The sequence below is a fragment of the Lactuca serriola genome, chromosome 1, assembly GCF_051521515.1.
Source record: "Lactuca serriola cultivar US96UC23 chromosome 1, Lser_US96UC23_V15, whole genome shotgun sequence".
Taxonomy (NCBI): domain Eukaryota; kingdom Viridiplantae; phylum Streptophyta; class Magnoliopsida; order Asterales; family Asteraceae; genus Lactuca; species Lactuca serriola.
In genome coordinates this window covers 127,106,222-127,133,188 of record NC_136408.1, presented here as the reverse complement: position 1 = coordinate 127,133,188, position 26,967 = coordinate 127,106,222, and positions in this window count along the sequence as shown.

The window sequence follows — 26,967 nt, the reverse complement described above, 5'->3', positions numbered from 1 at the left end:
TATAATTAGAGAGTTATTGTTTCTAATGAAGGCGGTGAAAGTTTATAATATTGTAAATCACATTGTGTAGATAGCATTTTAAGTGTTTAAAAGTGATAAAAATCTCATTGTTATCAAAATGTGTGTTTAGAATTGATAATTAATCTCACTATTATCAAAATGTGTAATAATTCCAAAATAATGAAAATACATGTGTGGCGATCAAACGAAGTAGTAAAATAATATAAACATTAATTAAGGTTAAAGGTTTAAGTTGTCAATAAAGGAATTTGTATAGAAATATTTGTATTAAATTTTTGAGAAATTGTCCAATTGTCTAAGTCGGGTCAAATTCAAGCTTACGAGTCAAAATATTTATGTGAACAAAGTTGAGAGTTTAGGAACTCAATGAAAATTACAAAGTAGAATACTATTTTAAGAAAGGTGTAAAAATATCTATCATTGAAAATAGGGGATCCTTAATTTAGTGTTTCTACAAAAACAATCATTTAGAGAATATATAATAAAAATTCAAGACTTTTGATGTATTTAAATAAAAGAAGAAACATAAGGAAACATATCCTTCACATATAATTTCCGAATATAGAAAAATTATAGCATAAAGGTATTCATCTTGTGTATTACTTATAACAAAAAAAATACACTGAAACTTGCATTTTAAATCAAGTTTCCAAATTTTGAACGAAAGAGCAAATGTAAATAAAGATCACTTGTTTATAGTAGATTTCAAAATAAAAACAAGATATATATATATATATATATATATATATATATATATATATATATATATGATAAAAGGCGTAATTGAATATATCCAAGTTGACTAAATCAAAGGTATGCCTCATGACTATACACGTATTAATCGCTCAAAACTAAAGGGTAGACTTCTAGTCTATATGTGTACGAACATGGTATCAAGAGAAGCAAAATAGATAGAAACAAAGTTAGACAATGTATTATGTTAATATTATGGCGTGCGAGATCTAAAATCAGAAGGAGAGCGAGAAATAAAGTGTGTGGGAAAGAAAAAGGAAGGTAACGGCGACAATGATTGTTATTGTGAAAATTATAAGAACAATACATAGAGGTAGATTTAAAACCAGGTTGAGATCTATTTCAAACTTCAATATTTGATTTATATTGATGATTAAATGGACATGTGAGAGTCTTAGAATGTTTGCTAAAAATCACGAGTTATCTTATTAAGTTAAACTCCATTTGTGAAAAAGAAGAAGCACTACAAACGGTAGTTGATAATCTAAGAATTTAACTTTTTAGAATGGAGTTTAATAATAGTTAAAACATATAAGGTAAAGACTCAATAGATTTAGAAGAGTAATTATATATTGTTGAAAGTGCACCACTGGAAATTTGAAAGTGAACACCAAGTTTTGCAATGCTTTATATTTTAGAATCTTTATAGATTATAAAACTATAATGAAGCAAAGTACACAAATAATGAATGTTTTGAATTACAAGCATTAAATATGTCTTATAAACATGTTTGAAGTAGAAATCTGCATAAATATCATGTTGTGTTTTCGAGAAAACACATTAAAGTAAATTACAATGTCTAAATGAGAAAGTGGTCAAAGAGTCAAAACAAAAGTGGTTTGAAAGATCCGATGAAGCTTTTACACGTAATATGAACTTCAATGTCACATGTCTATGTTTTATAGCATAGAATTTAAACACTTTTATAAAAGAAAATGTTTCTAAGTTTTTCGAAAACGTGCCAAAATGGTAATCAAGGTTTAAAACGATTTCTATACCCTTTAAAAGCACATCTATCCATTGAAATGGATTTGAAATGAAATTGAAATAGCAAGGTAAAAACCAATATTGGTTAAGTTGAGTTTTGGAGAAAAGAGTTAAATTAAAGCAAGTTGTCAAAAGAGTTTTAGCGAGAATATGGCTTAAATTGTTAGGAAATGTCTACTAAGTTGAATGAAGTGGATATAAAATATTTTATCGATGATAAATAAAACCGATGAAACGAAATAACTTTTCGATGGAAGATTAAGAAGTAACGAATAAGTATGTTAGTATAGCTAATCATACTTAAATACTAAGGTGAGTACAAGGCGAGTACCGATGTCTTTTCCCCAAGATAAAGGATAAGAAAATTTGTTAGTAAGACGTTTTATGGTGTCAATGCAGTTTATGACCCTTTATAGAGGTCAAAGGTATATCCTATTTTAAGTTTTAAGCTCAAGGTGGAAACAACGTAGAGTTAAATCGTAGAGTATTAATAAGGTCTCACGTATGGGTAGCAATGGGTTAACCCTCTGTGTCTCCTCGTGAGTCGAATCTGGAATGTCTGCTAATGGTATCCAAGTGATTACTTAGTGGCGACTCATCTACCTCCTTACGCGATGCTCCAATTATCATTCGTGTAGATATCGAAATGCTTTTTCCTAGTCGTAACTCTAGTACGAAGACGATGAAGAGGTATTGAGGAATAATTGGTATAGGTTTCGACTTAAGATTATTACTAGTGCATATCTAGCTACTAATCTTACATCTAAAGTCAATAGTTACCAAGGAATACCCATTCATAGTACTATGTGCATTGCTTCTAGAGCGGCTAGTGATATAACCTAAGTGGTTATCCTAGCAATTGATAAGGGGTAAGAGTATTTCTAAATAAAGACATTGTTATAAAAGTGCACTTAGTTTCTAAGTGTATCTAGATGAATGCCTATAATATGCAATGCCCGTACGCACACCGAAAAACATTGTTTTTCAAAAGTTCAAGCTGAAAATCGTTTTGAACATAATTCTACTATAACCGTTTCAAGCCTCGCATTATGTTTCCTTAATTAAGCATAGTTGGCCAGGCTATACTTAATTAAAGTCCAATAATGTGTACTCGAATTAGTTATACTAGTAGTACGTTCGGTATTTTAAAAACATTTTGAATTTTTTTTGGCTATAGTTGTGGTTCCCCAAAGGAAAACCGGTATTCTCTATAATCTTCGGCTCTGATACCATTTCCTGTCACACCCCGCTAAAGCGGAAACACAGGGCGTGGCAGTACAAAGGGTTTCATAGCAAAAGTTAAAAGACAACGCCAACCATAGTATTAAAAATCATTACAATTTTACAATGGGTTTGAACAGCTTTGAAAAGAAATTACAATGAAAATTCGAATACAACACATACAAATGCTCCTAACAGTGAAGTGTCCCTAAGTGCCACTTACTCGATGATTCCTGAAAAAACATGTAAAACGAGCGTCAATGTCACAACTAGAAATTTTTGTGTCTTGTAAATCACTATACTCAAGTAAGATGTTGAATCAAAAACTTAAGAGCATGTATGATGCTTACTCTATGACAACAAAAATTTCAATCCAATACACCATACAAGTACTACAAATAGTCAACAAGCAATTGGAAACCCTAGAAGTTCTTGTTTAGGTCCATTTTGGACTAGGACTTCCTTATTGGACTCAATGGACCAATAAGCTTCCAATTTGACTATCATGGGTTTAGAACTTTTAAATGGGCTCGAATTGGACCTACTTTTATTTATTCCAACATTTTGGGCCACATTGGGCCTAGAATGAAATAAATCAATTATATGAACTATTATGGACCATAATTAACCTAATCTAGCCTAATAAAGCATAAAAATCACACTTATATTTTATAAGGCCAACAATCATTCAACCTAACTCTTATATGGGCTTAGGAGCAATAATGCCCAAAAATCTCTTTTTCCTTTCCCAAATCTTGGCCCAAGCCCAATCCATGGGGAAGAGTTGACTTTCAATTGCCACCTCAATATTACCTCTTGGTTCTCCATGCAACATATCTCATACTTCCATGCATATATCACCTCAAGGTCTACTTCTTCTTCCTCTCTCTCATTCTCGGCCGAACACACACACATACACTCACAAAAATTCATTTCATCCTCTCTAAGTTTTGAAGAACATCTCCTCCCTCCCTCTCCTAAAATTTTCGAGATTTAAGGGCATTCCCAGGAGATTTTTCACAAAAATCACCATCCAAGGTAAGGTTATACTTAATTCTATGATCTAGGTTCCTTGATCTATCAAAAATCTCTTCTTAACTCATAAGATATCATGATCTTGCATCCTAGAATCACCTCAAGGCCGAGATCTTCATCAAAGTGTGCTAGGGTCGAAAATCACCTCATTTCTTTCCATTTCTCCTCCAAAACCAAAACCACACCCTAAGGTGAGCTTCATACTCCCTATTTTTCTGTTTTATAAGTTTTGGGGGGGGGGGGGGGGGAATACAAGTGAATGTGTAGATCCATGTGTATTTGTATACCGTGAGTTTCTGTGTGTGTAGGTTTATGTGTTCATGATCTTTCATTAGAATGGTGTAGAAGAACAAAGAAATGCAAGAAAATCCATGAAAACTTGAAGGAAAATGAAGGGAAATCGTGTTCTACCTTAATGAACACCATTAGATGATGAAGATTTTGCATATGAGATGTGTTCTTGGACTTATTCTCTGGAAAATTTCGTGAGTGTGGAGAAATGAAGAGAGAAATGGAGTGGTGGTGATAAAGAGTGTGAGAGAGAATGAGGGGTAGAGTGAGAGAGAAGATGGAGTGTAGGTGGAAATTAATTGAGTGTGTTGGGAAGAGGAGAGAGAGGAGAGAGAGGGGAATCCGACTTTTGAGGGTATAATATCCCTCTCTCCTTCATTTTTCTTTATAAAAATTCAAATCTTTTATAAAAATTATCCAACTTTTTATAAAATGTGCACCTTAACCTAGTTTTTATACATAAAACTCTGGATTTTTGACTTATAAATTAAGAGTAATTGTTAATGAGTTCAATTTTATTTCCTTAAATGCATTTTTATAATTTTAATTATTATAAGATAATATTAGAAGCTTCATAATTATTTTTATAGAATTTTTAAGGTTAAAGTTTGTGAATATGAGTTTTTAGGGTATTTAGGGTTTTTGAGAGTTTGTAAGTCTTGGATATCAAAATTAATTAAATTTTGAGACTTCAAATTATTTTTGTGTTTTCTAACTCTTATTCAAGTTAGAAATAATGATTGTAATTTATTTTTATCGGTTTATTGGCATTCTATGTAGTGATTCCGAGATTCAAGCGAAATTGAGGAATCAAGTATACTAGTCCTAGTCTTCAACTTTGACTTAAGTTTCTATGTGACTTTGACCTAATTTCTACTACTAGGTCAAGTGCATGATGTGTGTATATGATTCATGAAATGTTGTTCGAGTCAAAGAGTGACCCAAATATGGATAGTCACTACAGCTCAGTAGATGTAGAATTCACATATCAATGTGAAATCTAAGTACACTATCCATTGATTGTAATTGTTTCCAAGTTTCTAGTAGGTTATAACTTAGCTTCCAGTTACTAAGTCTAGTGTGTGTAGTGCCTATATGTGCAACTAAGTCTAGTCAAATCTAGAACCGACTCGAATTTTGACGGTTGTCACAGTCCCCCCCGGTTGAAAGAATTTCATCCCGAAATTCAATTCGTGACACATTCTATTAGAACTCAGTCGGATAAAATTGTATAATTTGAGAGGTGGTGACTTGAAGAGCTCTTTGATTATTTTGGGTTAATTCCTCAAGGGAAGAGCCCAAATCTTTAGCTATAATCAAATTAATGTTTCCTTAATTCGAGTTCTACAGTCTAGATTGCAAGAAATTTTGATCATGGAAATCATGATCCGACCATGGCGACCTAGTTGAAAAGATTATCTACTTAGATATTATCTGAATTAAGAGAGCGGTATAAGTTTCGATGATGCACCAACTGAACTGAGCGTTAAATCCGCATTGATCTTTAAGTTGCATTCTAAATTTGCACTAAGTGTAACTTTGCCGCTTAATAAAGAAGAGATTAGGGACAATTTGTTCACTTCCGGGTTGGCTACTACATCTGGAAAAGATATATTTTGAAATAAGAAGGGGTAGCACGAAAGAAAATAAATGATCAAGGGTAAGTTCCTAAAGATACGTACTAAGGGTAGGCAACGAAGTTTTGGTACATCTCAAATGTAAAGGCTATTTTAAGTGTCGTCTACAAAATGAATTACGAAATGATTGAGGATCTCCGAGGCTATAATTACTACTACGATTACTCTTACAATAATATAACTATATTCGAAGAGTATATATAATTAGAGAGTTATTGTTTCTAATGAAGGCGGTGAAAGTTTATAATATTGTAAATCACATTGTGTAGATAGCATTTTAAGTGTTTAAAACTGATAAAAATCTCATTGTTATCAAAATGTGTGTTTAGAATTGATAATTAATCTCACTATTATCAAAATGTGTAATAATTCCAAAATAATGAAAATACATGTGTGGCGATCAAACGAAGTAGTAAAATAATATAAAGATTAATTAAGGTTAAAGGTTTAAGTCGTCAATAAAGGAATTTGTATAGAAATATTTGTATTAAATTTTTGAGAAATTGTCCAATTGTCTAAGTCGGGTCAAATTCAAGCTTACGAGTCAAAATATTTATGTGAACAAAGTTGAGAGTTTAGGAACTCAATGAATATTACAAAGTAGAATACTATTTTAAGAAAGGTGTAAAAATATCTATCATTGAAAATAGGGGATCCTTAATTTAGTGTTTCTACAAAAACAATCATTTAGAGAATATATAATAAAAATTCAAGACTTTTGATGTATTTAAATAAAAGAAGAAACATAAGGAAACATATCCTTCACATATAATTTCCGAATATAGAAAAATTATAGCATAAAGGTATTCATCTTGTGTATTACTTATAACAAAAAAAATACACTGAAACTTGCGTTTTAAATCAAGTTTCCAAATTTTGAACGAAAGAGCAAATGTAAATAAAGATCACTTGTTTACAGTAGATTTCAAAATAAAAACAAGATATATATATATATATATATATATATATATATATATATATATATATATATGATAAAAGGCGTAATTGAATGTATGCCTCATGACTATACACGTATTAATCGTTCAAAACTAAAGGGTAGACTTCTAGTCTATATGTGTACGAACATGGTACCAAGAGAAGCAAAATAGATAGAAACAAAGTTAGACAATGTATTATGTTAATATTATGGCGTGCGAGATCTAAAATCCGAAGGAGAGCGAGAAATAAAGTGCGTGGGAAAGAAAAAGGAAGGTAACGGTGACAATGATTGTTATTGTTAAAATTATAAGAACAATACATAGAGGTAGATTTAAAACCAGGTTGAGATCTATTTCAAACTTCAATATTTGATTTATATTGATGATTAAATAGACATGTGAGAGTCTTAGAATATTTGCTAAAAATCACGAGTTATTTTATTAAGTTAAACTCCAGTTGTGAAAAAGAAGAAGCACTACAAACGGTAGTTGATAATCTAAGAATTTGACTTTTTAGAATGGAGTTTAATAATAGTTAAAACATATAAGGTAAAGACTCAATAGATTTAGAAGAGTAATTATATATTGTTGAAAGTGCGCCACTGGAAATTTGAAAGTGAACACTAAGTTTTGCAATGCTTTATATTTTAGAATCTTTATAGATTATAAAACTATATTGAAGCAAAGTACACAAATAATGAATGTTTTGAATTACAAGCGTTAAATATGTCTTATAAACATGTTTGAAGTAGAAATCTGCATAAATATCATGTTGTGTTTTCGAGAAAACACATTAAAGTAAATTACAATGTCTAAATGAGAAAGTGGTCAAAGAGTCAAAACAAAAGTGGTTTGAAAGATCCGATGAAGCTTTTACACATAATATGAACTTCAATGTCATATGTCTATGTTTTATAGCATAGAATTTAAACACTTCTATAAAAGAAAATGTTTCTAAGTTTTTCGAAAATGTGCCAAAATGGTAATCAAGGTTTAAAATGGTTTCTATACCCTTTAAAAGCACATCTATCCATTGAAATGGATTTGAAATGAAATTGAAATAGCAAGGTAAAAACCAATATTGGTTTAGTTGAGTGTTGGAGAAAAGAGTTAAATTAAAGCAAGTTGTGAAAAGAGTTTTAGCGAGAATATGGCTTAAATTGTTAGGAAATGTCGACTAAGTTGAATGAAGTGGATATAAAATATTTTATCGATGATAAATAAAACCGATGAAACGAAATAACTTTTCGATGGAAGATTAAGAAGTAACGAATAAGTATGTTAGTATAGCTAATCATACTTAAATACTAAGGTGAGTACAAGGCGAGTACCGATGTCTTTTCCCCAAGATAAAGGATAAGAAAATTTGTTAGTAAGACGTTTTATGGTGTCAATGCAGTTTATGACCCTTTATAGAGGTCAAAGGTATATCCTATTTTAAGTTTTAAGCTCAAGGTGGAAACAACGTAGAGTTAAATCGTAGAGTATTAATAAGGTCTCACGTATGGGTAGCAATGGGTTAACCCTCTGTGTCTCCTCGTGAGTCGAATCTGGAATGTCCGCTAATGGTATCCAAGTGATTACTTAGTGGCGACTCATCTACCTCCTTACGCGATGCTCCAATTATCATTCGTGTAGATATCGAAATGCTTTTTCCTAGTCGTAACTCTAGTACGAAGACGATGAAGAGGTATTGAGGAATAATTGGTATAGGTTTCGACTTAAGATTATTACTAGTGCATATCTAGCTACTAATCTTACATCTAAAGTCAATAGTTACCAAGGAATACCCATTCTTAGTACTATGTGCATTGCTTCTAGAGCGGCTAGTGATATAACCTAAGTGGTTATCCTAGCAATTGATAAGGGGTAAGAGTATTTCTAAATAAAGACATTGTTATAAAAGTGCACTTAGTTTCTAAGTGTATCTAGATGAATGCCTATAATATGCAATGCCCGTACGCACACCGAAAAACATTGTTTTTCAAAAGTTCAAGCTGAAAATCGTTTTGAACATAATTCTACTATAACCGTTTCAAGCCTCGCATTATGTTTCCTTAATTAAGCATAGTTGGTCAGGCTATACTTAATTAAAGTCCAATAATGCGTACTCGAATTAGTTATACTAGTAGTACGTTCGGTATTTTAAAAACATTTTGAATTTTTTTTGGCTATAGTTGTGGTTCCCCAAAGGAAAACCGGTATTCTCTATAATCTTCGGCTCTGATACCATTTCCTGTCACACCCCGCTAAAGCGGAACCACAGGGCGTGGCAGTACAAAGGGTTTCATAGCAAAAGTTAAAAGACAACGCTAACCATAGTATTAAAAATCATTACAATTTTACAATGGGTTTGAACAGCTTTGAAAAGAAATTACAATGAAAATTCGAATACAACACATACAAATGCTCCTAACAGTGAAGTGTCCCTAAGTGCCACTTACTCGATGATTCCTGAAAAAACATGTAAAACGAGCGTCAATGTCACAACTAGAAATTTTTGTGTCTTGTAAATCACTATACTCAAGTAAGATGTTGAATCAAAAACTTAAGAGCATGTATGATGCTTACTCTATGACAACAAAAATTTCAATCCAATACACCATACAAGTACTACAAATAGTCAACAAGCAATTGGAAACCCTAGAAGTTATTGTTTAGGTCCATTTTGGACTAGGACTTCCTTATTGGACTCAATGGACCAATAAGCTTCCAATTTGACTATCATGGGTTTAGAACTTTTAAATGGGCTCGAATTGGACCTACTTTTATTTATTCCAACATTTTGGGCCACATTGGGCCTAGAATGAAATAAATCAATTATATGAACTATTATGGACCATAATTAACCTAATCTAGCCTAATAAAGCATAAAAATCACACTTATATTTTATAAGGCCAACAATCATTCAACCTAACTCTTATATGGGCTTAGGAGCAATAATGCCCAAAAATCTCTTTTTCCTTTCCCAAATCTTGGCCCAAGCCCAATCCATGGGGAAGAGTTGACTTTCAATTGCCACCTCAATATTACCTCTTGGTTCTCCATGCAACATATCTCATACTTCCATGCATATATCACCTCAAGGTCTACTTCTTCTTCCTCTCTCTCATTCTCGGCCGAACACACACACATACACTCACAAAAATTCATTTCATCCTCTCTAAGTTTTGAAGAACATCTCCTCCCTCCCTCTCCTAAAATTTTCGAGATTTAAGGGCATTCCCAGGAGATTTTTCACAAAAATCACCATCCAAGGTAAGGTTATACTTAATTCTATGATCTAGGTTCCTTGATCTATCAAAAATCTCTTCTTAACTCATAAGATATCATGATCTTGCATCCTAGAATCACCTCAAGGCCGAGATCTTCATCAAAGTGTGCTAGGGTCGAAAATCACCTCATTTCTTTCCATTTCTCCTCCAAAACCAAAACCACACCCTAAGGTGAGCTTCATACTCCCTATTTTTCTGTTTTATAAGTTTTGTGGGGGGGGGGGGGGGAATACAAGTGAATGTGTAGATCCATGTGTATTTGTATACCGTGAGTTTCTGTGTGTGTAGGTTTATGTGTTCATGATCTTTCATTAGAATGGTGTAGAAGAACAAAGAAATGCAAGAAAATCCATGAAAACTTGAAGGAAAATGAAGGGAAATCGTGTTCTACCTTAATGAACACCATTAGATGATGAAGATTTTGCATATGAGATGTGTTCTTGGACTTATTCTCTGGAAAATTTCGTGAGTGTGGAGAAATGAAGAGAGAAATGGAGTGGTGGTGATAAAGAGTGTGAGAGAGAATGAGGGGTAGAGTGAGAGAGAAGATGGAGTGTAGGTGGAAATTAATTGAGTGTGTTGGGAAGAGGAGAGAGAGGAGAGAGAGGGGAATCCGACTTTTGAGGGTATAATATCCCTCTCTCCTTCATTTTTCTTTATAAAAATTCAAATCTTTTATAAAAATTATCCAACTTTTTATAAAATGTGCACCTTAACCTAGTTTTTATACATAAAACTCTGGATTTTTGACTTATAAATTAAGAGTAATTGTTAATGAGTTCAATTTTATTTCCTTAAATGCATTTTTATAATTTTAATTATTATAAGATAATATTAGAAGCTTCATAATTATTTTTATAGAATTTTTAAGGTTAAAGTTTGTGAATATGAGTTTTTAGGGTATTTAGGGTTTTTGAGAGTTTGTAAGTCTTGGATATCAAAATTAATTAAATTTTGAGACTTCAAATTATTTTTGTGTTTTCTAACTCTTATTCAAGTTAGAAATAATGATTGTAATTTATTTTTATCGGTTTATTGGCATTCTATGTAGTGATTCCGAGATTCAAGCGAAATTGAGGAATCAAGTATACTAGTCCTAGTCTTCAACTTTGACTTAAGTTTCTATGTGACTTTGACCTAATTTCTACTACTAGGTCAAGTGCATGATGTGTGTATATGATTCATGAAATGTTGTTCGAGTCAAAGAGTGACCCAAATATGGATAGTCACTACAGCTCAGTAGATGTAGAATTCACATATCAATGTGAAATCTAAGTACACTATCCATTGATTGTAATTGTTTCCAAGTTTCTAGTAGGTTATAACTTAGCTTCCAGTTACTAAGTCTAGTGTGTGTAGTGCCTATATGTGCAACTAAGTCTAGTCAAATCTAGAACCGACTCGAATTTTGACGGTTGTCACAGTCCCCCCCGGTTGAAAGAATTTCATCCCGAAATTCAATTCGTGACACATTCTATTAGAACTCAGTCGGATAAAATTGTATAATTTGAGAGGTGGTGACTTGAAGAGCTCTTTGATTATTTTGGGTTAATTCCTCAAGGGAAGAGCCCAAATCTTTAGCTATAATCAAATTAATGTTTCCTTAATTCGAGTTCTACAGTCTAGATTGCAAGAAATTTTGATCATGGAAATCATGATCCGACCATGGCGACCTAGTTGAAAAGATTATCTACTTAGATATTATCTGAATTAAGAGAGCAGTATAAGTTTCGATGATGCACCAACTGAACTGAGCGTTAAATCCGCATTGATCTTTAAGTTGCATTCTAAATTTGCACTAAGTGTAACTTTGCCGCTTAATAAAGAAGAGATTAGGGACAATTTGTTCACTTCCGGGTTGGCTACTACATCTGGAAAAGATATATTTTGAAATAAGAAGGGGTAGCATGAAAGAAAATAAATGATCAAGGGTAAGTTCCTAAAGATACGTACTAAGGGTAGGCAACGAAGTTTTGGTACATCTCAAATGTAAAGGCTATTTTAAGTGTCGTCTACAAAATGAATTACGAAATGATTGAGGATCTCCGAGGCTATAATTACTACTACGATTACTCTTACAATAATATAACTATATTCGAAGAGTATATATAATTAGAGAGTTATTGTTTCTAATGAAGGCGGTGAAAGTTTATAATATTGTAAATCACATTGTGTAGATAGCATTTTAAGTGTTTAAAAGTGATAAAAATCTCATTGTTATCAAAATGTGTGTTTAGAATTGATAATTAATCTCACTATTATCAAAATGTGTAATAATTCCAAAATAATGAAAATACATGTGTGGCGATCAAACGAAGTAGTAAAATAATATAAACATTAATTAAGGTTAAAGGTTTAAGTTGTCAATAAAGGAATTTGTATAGAAATATTTGTATTAAATTTTTGAGAAATTGTCCAATTGTCTAAGTCGGGTCAAATTCAAGCTTACGAGTCAAAATATTTATGTGAACAAAGTTGAGAGTTTAGGAACTCAATGAAAATTACAAAGTAGAATACTATTTTAAGAAAGGTGTAAAAATATCTATCATTGAAAATAGGGGATCCTTAATTTAGTGTTTCTACAAAAACAATCATTTAGAGAATATATAATAAAAATTCAAGACTTTTGATGTATTTAAATAAAAGAAGAAACATAAGGAAACATATCCTTCACATATAATTTCCGAATATAGAAAAATTATAGCATAAAGGTATTCATCTTGTGTATTACTTATAACAAAAAAAATACACTGAAACTTGCATTTTAAATCAAGTTTCCAAATTTTGAACGAAAGAGCAAATGTAAATAAAGATCACTTGTTTATAGTAGATTTCAAAATAAAAACAAGATATATATATATATATATATATATATATATATATATATATGATAAAAGGCGTAATTGAATATATCCAAGTTGACTAAATCAAAGGTATGCCTCATGACTATACACGTATTAATCGCTCAAAACTAAAGGGTAGACTTCTAGTCTATATGTGTACGAACATGGTATCAAGAGAAGCAAAATAGATAGAAACAAAGTTAGACAATGTATTATGTTAATATTATGGCGTGCGAGATCTAAAATCAGAAGGAGAGCGAGAAATAAAGTGTGTGGGAAAGAAAAAGGAAGGTAACGGCGACAATGATTGTTATTGTGAAAATTATAAGAACAATACATAGAGGTAGATTTAAAACCAGGTTGAGATCTATTTCAAACTTCAATATTTGATTTATATTGATGATTAAATGGACATGTGAGAGTCTTAGAATGTTTGCTAAAAATCACGAGTTATCTTATTAAGTTAAACTCCATTTGTGAAAAAGAAGAAGCACTACAAACGGTAGTTGATAATCTAAGAATTTAACTTTTTAGAATGGAGTTTAATAATAGTTAAAACATATAAGGTAAAGACTCAATAGATTTAGAAGAGTAATTATATATTGTTGAAAGTGCGCCACTGGAAATTTGAAAGAGAACACCAAGTTTTGCAATGCTTTATATTTTAGAATCTTTATAGATTATAAAACTATAATGAAGCAAAGTACACAAATAATGAATGTTTTGAATTACAAGCATTAAATATGTCTTATAAACATGTTTGAAGTAGAAATCTGCATAAATATCATGTTGTGTTTTCGAGAAAACACATTAAAGTAAATTACAATGTCTAAATGAGAAAGTGGTCAAAGAGTCAAAACAAAAGTGGTTTGAAAGATCCGATGAAGCTTTTACACGTAATATGAACTTCAATGTCACATGTCTATGTTTTATAGCATAGAATTTAAACACTTTTATAAAAGAAAATGTTTCTAAGTTTTTCGAAAACGTGCCAAAATGGTAATCAAGGTTTAAAACGATTTCTATACCCTTTAAAAGCACATCTATCCATTGAAATGGATTTGAAATGAAATTGAAATAGCAAGGTAAAAACCAATATTGGTTAAGTTGAGTTTTGGAGAAAAGAGTTAAATTAAAGCAAGTTGTCAAAAGAGTTTTAGCGAGAATATGGCTTAAATTGTTAGGAAATGTCTACTAAGTTGAATGAAGTGGATATAAAATATTTTATCGATGATAAATAAAACCGATGAAACGAAATAACTTTTCGATGGAAGATTAAGAAGTAACGAATAAGTATGTTAGTATAGCTAATCATACTTAAATACTAAGGTGAGTACAAGGCGAGTACCGATGTCTTTTCCCCAAGATAAAGGATAAGAAAATTTGTTAGTAAGACGTTTTATGGTGTCAATGCAGTTTATGACCCTTTATAGAGGTCAAAGGTATATCCTATTTTAAGTTTTAAGCTCAAGGTGGAAACAACGTAGAGTTAAATCGTAGAGTATTAATAAGGTCTCACGTATGGGTAGCAATGGGTTAACCCTCTGTGTCTCCTCGTGAGTCGAATCTGGAATGTCTGCTAATGGTATCCAAGTGATTACTTAGTGGCGACTCATCTACCTCCTTACGCGATGCTCCAATTATCATTCGTGTAGATATCGAAATGCTTTTTCCTAGTCGTAACTCTAGTACGAAGACGATGAAGAGGTATTGAGGAATAATTGGTATAGGTTTCGACTTAAGATTATTACTAGTGCATATCTAGCTACTAATCTTACATCTAAAGTCAATAGTTACCAAGGAATACCCATTCTTAGTACTATGTGCATTGCTTCTAGAGCGGCTAGTGATATAACCTAAGTGGTTATCCTAGCAATTGATAAGGGGTAAGAGTATTTCTAAATAAAGACATTGTTATAAAAGTGCACTTAGTTTCTAAGTGTATCTAGATGAATGCCTATAATATGCAATGCCCGTACGCACACCGAAAAACATTGTTTTTCAAAAGTTCAAGCTGAAAATCGTTTTGAACATAATTCTACTATAAACGTTTCAAGCCTCGCATTATGTTTCCTTAATTAAGCATAGTTGGCCAGGCTATACTTAATTAAAGTCCAATAATGCGTACTCGAATTAGTTATACTAGTAGTACGTTCGGTATTTTAAAAACATTTTGAATTTTTTTTGGCTATAGTTGTGGTTCCCCAAAGGAAAACCGGTATTCTCTATAATCTTCGGCTCTGATACCATTTCCTGTCACACCCCGCTAAAGCGGAAACACAGGGCGTGGCAGTACAAAGGGTTTCATAGCAAAAGTTAAAAGACAACGCCAACCATAGTATTAAAAATCATTACAATTTTACAATGGGTTTGAACAGCTTTGAAAAGAAATTACAATGAAAATTCGAATACAACACATACAAATGCTCCTAACAGTGAAGTGTCCCTAAGTGCCACTTACTCGATGATTCCTGAAAAAACATGTAAAACGAGCGTCAATGTCACAACTAGAAATTTTTGTGTCTTGTAAATCACTATACTCAAGTAAGATGTTGAATCAAAAACTTAAGAGCATGTATGATGCTTACTCTATGACAACAAAAATTTCAATCCAATACACCATACAAGTACTACAAATAGTCAACAAGCAATTGGAAACCCTAAAAGTTCTTGTTTAGGTCCATTTTGGACTAGGACTTCCTTATTGGACTCAATGGACCAATAAGCTTCCAATTTGACTATCATGGGTTTAGAACTTTTAAATGGGCTCGAATTGGACCTACTTTTATTTATTCCAACATTTTGGGCCACATTGGGCCTAGAATGAAATAAATCAATTATATGAACTATTATGGACCATAATTAACCTAATCTAGCCTAATAAAGCATAAAAATCACACTTATATTTTATAAGGCCAACAATCATTCAACCTAACTCTTATATGGGCTTAGGAGCAATAATGCCCAAAAATCTCTTTTTCCTTTCCCAAATCTTGGCCCAAGCCCAATCCATGGGGAAGAGTTGACTTTCAATTGCCACCTCAATATTACCTCTTGGTTCTCCATGCAACATATCTCATACTTCCATGCATATATCACCTCAAGGTCTACTTCTTCTTCCTCTCTCTCATTCTCGGCCGAACACACACACATACACTCACAAAAATTCATTTCATCCTCTCTAAGTTTTGAAGAACATCTCCTCCCTCCCTCTCCTAAAATTTTCGAGATTTAAGGGCATTCCCAGGAGATTTTTCACAAAAATCACCATCCAAGGTAAGGTTATACTTAATTCTATGATCTAGGTTCCTTGATCTATCAAAAATCTCTTCTTAACTCATATGATATCATGATCTTGCATCCTAGAATCACCTCAAGGCCGAGATCTTCATCAAAGTGTGCTAGGGTCGAAAATCACCTCATTTCTTTCCATTTCTCCTCCAAAACCAAAACCACACCCTAAGGTGAGCTTCATACTCCCTATTTTTCTGTTTTATAAGTTTTGTGGGGGGGGGGGGGGGAATACAAGTGAATGTGTAGATCCATGTGTATTTGTATACCGTGAGTTTCTGTGTGTGTAGGTTTATGTGTTCATGATCTTTCATTAGAATGGTGTAGAAGAACAAAGAAATGCAAGAAAATCCATGAAAACTTGAAGGAAAATGAAGGGAAATCGTGTTCTACCTTAATGAACACCATTAGATGATGAAGATTTTGCATATGAGATGTGTTCTTGGACTTATTCTCTGGAAAATTTCGTGAGTGTGGAGAAATGAAGAGAGAAATGGAGTGGTGGTGATAAAGAGTGTGAGAGAGAATGAGGGGTAGAGTGAGAGAGAAGATGGAGTGTAGGTGGAAATTAATTGAGTGTGTTGGGAAGAGGAGAGAGAGGAGAGAGAGGGGAATCCGACTTTTGAGGGTATAATATCCCTCTCTCCTTCATTTTTCTTTATAAAAATTCAAATCTTTTATAAAAATTATCCAACTTTTTATAAAATGTGCACCTTAACCTAGTTTTTATACATAAAACTCTGGATTTTTGACTTATAAATTAAGAGTAATTGTTAATGAGTTCAATTTTATTTCCTTAAATGCATTTTTATAATTTTAATTATTATAAGATAATATTAGAAGCTTCATAATTATTTTTATAGAATTTTTAAGGTTAAAGTTTGTGAATATGAGTTTTTAGGGTATTTAGGGTTTTTGAGAGTTTGTAAGTCTTGGATATCAAAATTAATTAAATTTTGAGACTTCAAATTATTTTTGTGTTTTCTAACTCTTATTCAAGTTAGAAATAATGATTGTAATTTATTTTTATCGGTTTATTGGCATTCTATGTAGTGATTCCGAGATTCAAGCGAAATTGAGGAATCAAGTATACTAGTCCTAGTCTTCAACTTTGACTTAAGTTTCTATGTGACTTTGACCTAATTTCTACTACTAGGTCAAGTGCATGATGTGTGTATATGATTCATGAAATGTTGTTCGAGTCAAAGAGTGACCCAAATATGGATAGTCACTACAGCTCAGTAGATGTAGAATTCACATATCAATGTGAAATCTAAGTACACTATCCATTGATTGTAATTGTTTCCAAGTTTCTAGTAGGTTATAACTTAGCTTCCAGTTACTAAGTCTAGTGTGTGTAGTGCCTATATGTGCAACTAAGTCTAGTCAAATCTAGAACCGACTCGAATTTTGACGGTTGTCACAGTCCCCCCCGGTTGAAAGAATTTCATCCCGAAATTCAATTCGTGACACATTCTATTAGAACTCAGTCGGATAAAATTGTATAATTTGAGAGGTGGTGACTTGAAGAGCTCTTTGATTATTTTGGGTTAATTCCTCAAGGGAAGAGCCCAAATCTTTAGCTATAATCAAATTAATGTTTCCTTAATTCGAGTTCTACAGTCTAGATTGCAAGAAATTTTGATCATGGAAATCATGATCCGACCATGGCGACCTAGTTGAAAAGATTATCTACTTAGATATTATCTGAATTAAGAGAGCGGTATAAGTTTCGATGATGCACCAACTGAACTGAGCGTTAAATCCGCATTGATCTTTAAGTTGCATTCTAAATTTGCACTAAGTGTAACTTTGCCGCTTAATAAAGAAGAGATTAGGGACAATTTGTTCACTTCCGGGTTGGCTACTACATCTGGAAAAGATATATTTTGAAATAAGAAGGGGTAGCACGAAAGAAAATAAATGATCAAGGGTAAGTTCCTAAAGATACGTACTAAGGGTAGGCAACGAAGTTTTGGTACATCTCAAATGTAAAGGCTATTTTAAGTGTCGTCTACAAAATGAATTACGAAATGATTGAGGATCTCCGAGGCTATAATTACTACTACGATTACGCTTACAATAATATAACTATATTCGAAGAGTATATATAATTAGAGAGTTATTGTTTCTAATGAAGGCGGTGAAAGTTTATTATATTGTAAATCACATTGTGTAGATAGCATTTTAAGTGTTTAAAAGTGATAAAAATCTCATTGTTATCAAAATGTGTGTTTAGAATTGATAATTAATCTCACTATTATCAAAATGTGTAATAATTCCAAAATAATGAAAATACATGTGTGGCGATCAAACGAAGTAGTAAAATAATATAAAGATTAATTAAGGTTAAAGGTTTAAGTCGTCAATAAAGGAATTTGTATAGAAATATTTGTATTAAATTTTTGAGAAATTGTCCAATTGTCTAAGTCGGGTCAAATTCAAGCTTACGAGTCAAAATATTTATGTGAACAAAGTTGAGAGTTTAGGAACTCAATGAAAATTACAAAGTAGAATACTATTTTAAGAAAGGTGTAAAAATATCTATCATTGAAAATAGGGGATCCTTAATTTAGTGTTTCTACAAAAACAATCATTTAGAGAATATATAATAAAAATTCAAGACTTTTGATGTATTTAAATAAAAGAAGAAACATAAGGAAACATATCCTTCACATATAATTTCCGAATATAGAAAAATTATAGCATAAAGGTATTCATCTTGTGTATTACTTATAACAAAAAAATACACTGAAACTTGCGTTTTAAATCAAGTTTCCAAATTTTGAACGAAAGAGCAAATGTAAATAAAGATCACTTGTTTACAGTAGATTTCAAAATAAAAACAAGATATATATATATATATATATATATATATATATATATATATATCTATATATATATATATATATATATATATATATATATATATATATATATGATAAAAGGCGTAATTGAATGTATGCCTCATGACTATACACGTATTAATCGCTCAAAACTAAAGGGTAGACTTCTAGTCTATATGTGTACGAACATGGTACCAAGAGAAGCAAAATAGATAGAAACAAAGTTAGACAATGTATTATGTTAATATTATGGCGTGCGAGATCTAAAATCCGAAGGAGAGCGAGAAATAAAGTGCGTGGGAAAGAAAAAGGAAGGTAACGGTGACAATGATTGTTATTGTTAAAATTATAAGAACAATACATAGAGGTAGATTTAAAACCAGGTTGAGATCTATTTCAAACTTCAATATTTGATTTATATTGATGATTAAATAGACATGTGAGAGTCTTAGAATATTTGCTAAAAATCACGAGTTATTTTATTAAGTTAAACTCCAGTTGTGAAAAAGAAGAAGCACTACAAACGGTAGTTGATAATCTAAGAATTTGACTTTTTAGAATGGAGTTTAATAATAGTTAAAACATATAAGGTAAAGACTCAATAGATTTAGAAGAGTAATTATATATTGTTGAAAGTGCGCCACTGGAAATTTGAAAGTGAACACTAAGTTTTGCAATGCTTTATATTTTAGAATCTTTATAGATTATAAAACTATATTGAAGCAAAGTACACAAATAATGAATGTTTTGAATTACAAGCGTTAAATATGTCTTATAAACATGTTTGAAGTAGAAATCTGCATAAATATCATGTTGTGTTTTCGAGAAAACACATTAAAGTAAATTACAATGTCTAAATGAGAAAGTGGTCAAAGAGTCAAAACAAAAGTGGTTTGAAAGATCCGATGAAGCTTTTACACATAATATGAACTTCAATGTCATATGTCTATGTTTTATAGCATAGAATTTAAACACTTCTATAAAAGAAAATGTTTCTAAGTTTTTCGAAAATGTGCCAAAATGGTAATCAAGGTTTAAAATGGTTTCTATACCCTTTAAAAGCACATCTATCCATTGAAATGGATTTGAAATGAAATTGAAATAGCAAGGTAAAAACCAATATTGGTTTAGTTGAGTGTTGGAGAAAAGAGTTAAATTAAAGCAAGTTGTGAAAAGAGTTTTAGCGAGAATATGGCTTAAATTGTTAGGAAATGTCGACTAAGTTGAATGAAGTGGATATAAAATATTTTATCGATGATAAATAAAACCGATGAAACGAAATAACTTTTCGATGGAAGATTAAGAAGTAACGAATAAGTATGTTAGTATAGCTAATCATACTTAAATACTAAGGTGAGTACAAGGCGAGTACCGATGTCTTTTCCCCAAGATAAAGGATAAGAAAATTTGTTAGTAAGACGTTTTATGGTGTCAATGCAGTTTATGACCCTTTATAGAGGTCAAAGGTATATCCTATTTTAAGTTTTAAGCTCAAGGTGGAAACAACGTAGAGTTAAATCGTAGAGTATTAATAAGGTCTCACGTATGGGTAGCAATGGGTTAACCCTCTGTGTCTCCTCGTGAGTCGAATCTGGAATGTCCGCTAATGGTATCCAAGTGATTACTTAGTGGCGACTCATCTACCTCCTTACGCGATGCTCCAATTATCATTCGTGTAGATATCGAAATGCTTTTTCCTAGTCGTAACTCTAGTACGAAGACGATGAAGAGGTATTGAGGAATAATTGGTATAGGTTTCGACTTAAGATTATTACTAGTGCATATCTAGCTACTAATCTTACATCTAAAGTCAATAGTTACCAAGGAATACCCATTCTTAGTACTATGTGCATTGCTTCTAGAGCGGCTAGTGATATAACCTAAGTGGTTATCCTAGCAATTGATAAGGGGTAAGAGTATTTCTAAATAAAGACATTGTTATAAAAGTGCACTTAGTTTCTAAGTGTATCTAGATGAATGCCTATAATATGCAATGCCCGTACGCACACCGAAAAACATTGTTTTTCAAAAGTTCAAGCTGAAAATCGTTTTGAACATAATTCTACTATAACCGTTTCAAGCCTCGCATTATGTTTCCTTAATTAAGCATAGTTGGCCAGGCTATACTTAATTAAAGTCCAATAATGCGTACTCGAATTAGTTATACTAGTAGTACGTTCGGTATTTTAAAAACATTTTGAATTTTTTTTGGCTATAGTTGTGGTTCCCCAAAGGAAAACCGGTATTCTCTATAATCTTCGGCTCTGATACCATTTCCTGTCACACCCCGCTAAAGCGGAAACACAGGGCGTGGCAGTACAAAGGGTTTCATAGCAAAAGTTAAAAGACAACGCTAACCATAGTATTAAAAATCATTACAATTTTACAATGGGTTTGAACAGCTTTGAAAAGAAATTACAATGAAAATTCGAATACAACACATACAAATGCTCCTAACAGTGAAGTGTCCCTAAGTGCCACTTACTCGATGATTCCTGAAAAAACATGTAAAACGAGCGTCAATGTCACAACTAGAAATTTTTGTGTCTTGTAAATCACTATACTCAAGTAAGATGTTGAATCAAAAACTTAAGAGCATGTATGATGCTTACTCTATGACAACAAAAATTTCAATCCAATACACCATACAAGTACTACAAATAGTCAACAAGCAATTGGAAACCCTAGAAGTTCTTGTTTAGGTCCATTTTGGACTAGGACTTCCTTATTGGACTCAATGGACCAATAAGCTTCCAATTTGACTATCATGGGTTTAGAACTTTTAAATGGGCTCGAATTGGACCTACTTTTATTTATTCCAACATTTTGGGCCACATTGGGCCTAGAATGAAATAAATCAATTATATGAACTATTATGGACCATAATTAACCTAATCTAGCCTAATAAAGCATAAAAATCACACTTATATTTTATAAGGCCAACAATCATTCAACCTAACTCTTATATGGGCTTAGGAGCAATAATGCCCAAAAATCTCTTTTTCCTTTCCCAAATCTTGGCCCAAGCCCAATCCATGGGGAAGAGTTGACTTTCAATTGCCACCTCAATATTACCTCTTGGTTCTCCATGCAACATATCTCATACTTCCATGCATATATCACCTCAAGGTCTACTTCTTCTTCCTCTCTCTCATTCTCGGCCGAACACACACACATACACTCACAAAAATTCATTTCATCCTCTCTAAGTTTTGAAGAACATCTCCTCCCTCCCTCTCCTAAAATTTTCGAGATTTAAGGGCATTCCCAGGAGATTTTTCACAAAAATCACCATCTAAGGTAAGGTTATACTTAATTCTATGATCTAGGTTCCTTGATCTATCAAAAATCTCTTCTTAACTCATAAGATATCATGATGCATCCTAGAATCACCTCAAGGCCGAGATCTTCATCAAAGTGTGCTAGGGTCGAAAATCACCTCATTTCTTTCCATTTCTCCTCCAAAACCAAAACCACACCCTAAGGTGAGCTTCATACTCCCTATTTTTCTGTTTTATAAGTTTTGTGGGGGGGGGGGGGAATACAAGTGAATGTGTAGATCCATGTGTATTTGTATACCGTGAGTTTCTGTGTGTGTAGGTTTATGTGTTCATGATCTTTCATTAGAATGGTGTAGAAGAACAAAGAAATGCAAGAAAATCCATGAAAACTTGAAGGAAAATGAAGGGAAATCGTGTTCTACCTTAATGAACACCATTAGATGATGAAGATTTTGCATATGAGATGTGTTCTTGGACTTATTCTCTGGAAAATTTCGTGAGTGTGGAGAAATGAAGAGAGAAATGGAGTGGTGGTGATAAAGAGTGTGAGAGAGAATGAGGGGTAGAGTGAGAGAGAAGATGGAGTGTAGGTGGAAATTAATTGAGTGTGTTGGGAAGAGGAGAGAGAGGAGAGAGAGGGGAATCCGAGTTTTGAGGGTATAATATCCCTCTCTCCTTCATTTTTCTTTATAAAAATTCAAATCTTTTATAAAAATTATCCAACTTTTTATAAAATGTGCACCTTAACCTAGTTTTTATACATAAAACTCTGGATTTTTGACTTATAAATTAAGAGTAATTGTTAATGAGTTCAATTTTATTTCCTTAAATGCATTTTTATAATTTTAATTATTATAAGATAATATTAGAAGCTTCATAATTATTTTTATAGAATTTTTAAGGTTAAAGTTTGTGAATATGAGTTTTTAGGGTATTTAGGGTTTTTGAGAGTTTGTAAGTCTTGGATATCAAAATTAATTAAATTTTGAGACTTCAAATTATTTTTGTGTTTTCTAACTCTTATTCAAGTTAGAAATAATGATTGTAATTTATTTTTATCGGTTTATTGGCATTCTATGTAGTGATTCCGAGATTCAAGCGAAATTGAGGAATCAAGTATACTAGTCCTAGTCTTCAACTTTGACTTAAGTTTCTATGTGACTTTGACCTAATTTCTACTACTAGGTCAAGTGCATGATGTGTGTATATGATTCATGAAATGTTGTTCGAGTCAAAGAGTGACCCAAATATGGATAGTCACTACAGCTCAGTAGATGTAGAATTCACATATCAATGTGAAATCTAAGTACACTATCCATTGATTGTAATTGTTTCCAAGTTTCTAGTAGGTTATAACTTAGCTTCCAGTTACTAAGTCTAGTGTGTGTAGTGCCTATATGTGCAACTAAGTCTAGTCAAATCTAGAACCGACTCGAATTTTGACGGTTGTCACAGTCCCCCCCGGTTGAAAGAATTTCATCCCGAAATTCAATTCGTGACACATTCTATTAGAACTCAGTCGGATAAAATTGTATAATTTGAGAGGTGGTGACTTGAAGAGCTCTTTGATTATTTTGGGTTAATTCCTCAAGGGAAGAGCCCAAATCTTTAGCTATAATCAAATTAATGTTTCCTTAATTCGAGTTCTACAGTCTAGATTGCAAGAAATTTTGATCATGGAAATCATGATCCGACCATGGCGACCTAGTTGAAAAGATTATCTACTTAGATATTATCTGAATTAAGAGAGCGGTATAAGTTTCGATGATGCACCAACTGAACTGAGCGTTAAATCCGCATTGATCTTTAAGTTGCATTCTAAATTTGCACTAAGTGTAACTTTGCCGCTTAATAAAGAAGAGATTAGGGACAATTTGTTCACTTCCGGGTTGGCTACTACATCTGGAAAAGATATATTTTGAAATAAGAAGGGGTAGCACGAAAGAAAATAAATGATCAAGGGTAAGTTCCTAAAGATACGTACTAAGGGTAGGCAACGAAGTTTTGGTACATCTCAAATGTAAAGGCTATTTTAAGTGTCGTCTACAAAATGAATTACGAAATGATTGAGGATCTCCGAGGCTATAATTACTACTACGATTACTCTTACAATAATATAACTATATTCGAAGAGTATATATAATTAGAGAGTTATTGTTTCTAATGAAGGCGGTGAAAGTTTATAATATTGTAAATCACATTGTGTAGATAGCATTTTAAGTGTTTAAAAGTGATAAAAATCTCATTGTTATCAAAATGTGTGTTTAGAATTGATAATTAATCTCACTATTATCAAAATGTGTAATAATTCCAAAATAATGAAAATACATGTGTGGCGATCAAACGAAGTAGTAAAATAATATAAAGATTAATTAAGGTTAAAGGTTTAAGTCGTCAATAAAGGAATTTGTATAGAAATATTTGTATTAAATTTTTGAGAAATTGTCCAATTGTCTAAGTCGGGTCAAATTCAAGCTTACGAGTCAAAATATTTATGTGAACAAAGTTGAGAGTTTAGGAACTCAATGAAAATTACAAAGTAGAATACTATTTTAAGAAAGGTGTAAAAATATCTATCATTGAAAATAGGGGATCCTTAATTTAGTGTTTCTACAAAAACAATCATTTAGAGAATATATAATAAAAATTCAAGACTTTTGATGTATTTAAATAAAAGAAGAAACATAAGGAAACATATCCTTCACATATAATTTCCGAATATAGAAAAATTATAGCATAAAGGTATTCATCTTGTGTATTACTTATAACAAAAAAAATACACTGAAACTTGCGTTTTAAATCAAGTTTCCAAATTTTGAACGAAAGAGCAAATGTAAATAAAGATCACTTGTTTACAGTAGATTTCAAAATAAAAACAAGATATATATATATATATATATATATATATATATATATATATATATATATATATATATATATATATATATGATAAAAGGCGTAATTGAATGTATGCCTCATGACTATACACGTATTAATCGCTCAAAACTAAAGGGTAGACTTCTAGTCTATATGTGTACGAACATGGTACCAAGAGAAGCAAAATAGATAGAAACAAAGTTAGACAATGTATTATGTTAATCTTATGGCGTGCGAGATCTAAAATCCGAAGGAGAGAGAGAAATAAAGTGCGTGGGAAAGAAAAAGGAAGGTAACGGTGACAATGATTGTTATTGTTAAAATTATAAGAACAATACATAGAGGTAGATTTAAAACCAGGTTGAGATCTATTTCAAACTTCAATATTTGATTTATATTGATGATTAAATAGACATGTGAGAGTCTTAGAATATTTGCTAAAAATCACGAGTTATTTTATTAAGTTAAACTCCAGTTGTGAAAAAGAAGAAGCACTACAAACGGTAGTTGATAATCTAAGAATTTGACTTTTTAGAATGGAGTTTAATAATAGTTAAAACATATAAGGTAAAGACTCAATAGATTTAGAAGAGTAATTATATATTGTTGAAAGTGCGCCACTGGAAATTTGAAAGTGAACACTAAGTTTTGCAATGCTTTATATTTTAGAATCTTTATAGATTATAAAACTATATTGAAGCAAAGTACACAAATAATGAATGTTTTGAATTACAAGCGTTAAATATGTCTTATAAACATGTTTGAAGTAGAAATCTGCATAAATATCATGTTGTGTTTTCAAGAAAACACATTAAAGTAAATTACAATGTCTAAATGAGAAAGTGGTCAAAGAGTCAAAACAAAAGTGGTTTGAAAGATCCGATGAAGCTTTTACACATAATATGAACTTCAATGTCATATGTCTATGTTTTATAGCATAGAATTTAAACACTTCTATAAAAGAAAATGTTTCTAAGTTTTTCGAAAATGTGCCAAAATGGTAATCAAGGTTTAAAATGGTTTCTATACCCTTTAAAAGCACATCTATCCATTGAAATGGATTTGAAATGAAATTGAAATAGCAAGGTAAAAACCAATATTGGTTTAGTTGAGTGTTGGAGAAAAGAGTTAAATTAAAGCAAGTTGTGAAAAGAGTTTTAGCGAGAATATGGCTTAAATTGTTAGGAAATGTCGACTAAGTTGAATGAAGTGGATATAAAATATTTTATCGATGATAAATAAAACCGATGAAACGAAATAACTTTTCGATGGAAGATTAAGAAGTAACGAATAAGTATGTTAGTATAGCTAATCATACTTAAATACTAAGGTGAGTACAAGGCGAGTACCGATGTCTTTTCCCCAAGATAAAGGATAAGAAAATTTGTTAGTAAGACGTTTTATGGTGTCAATGCAGTTTATGACCCTTTATAGAGGTCAAAGGTATATCCTATTTTAAGTTTTAAGCTCAAGGTGGAAACAACGTAGAGTTAAATCGTAGAGTATTAATAAGGTCTCACGTATGGGTAGCAATGGGTTAACCCTCTGTGTCTCCTCGTGAGTCGAATCTGGAATGTCCGCTAATGGTATCCAAGTGATTACTTAGTGGCGACTCATCTACCTCCTTACGCGATGCTCCAATTATCATTCGTGTAGATATCGAAATGCTT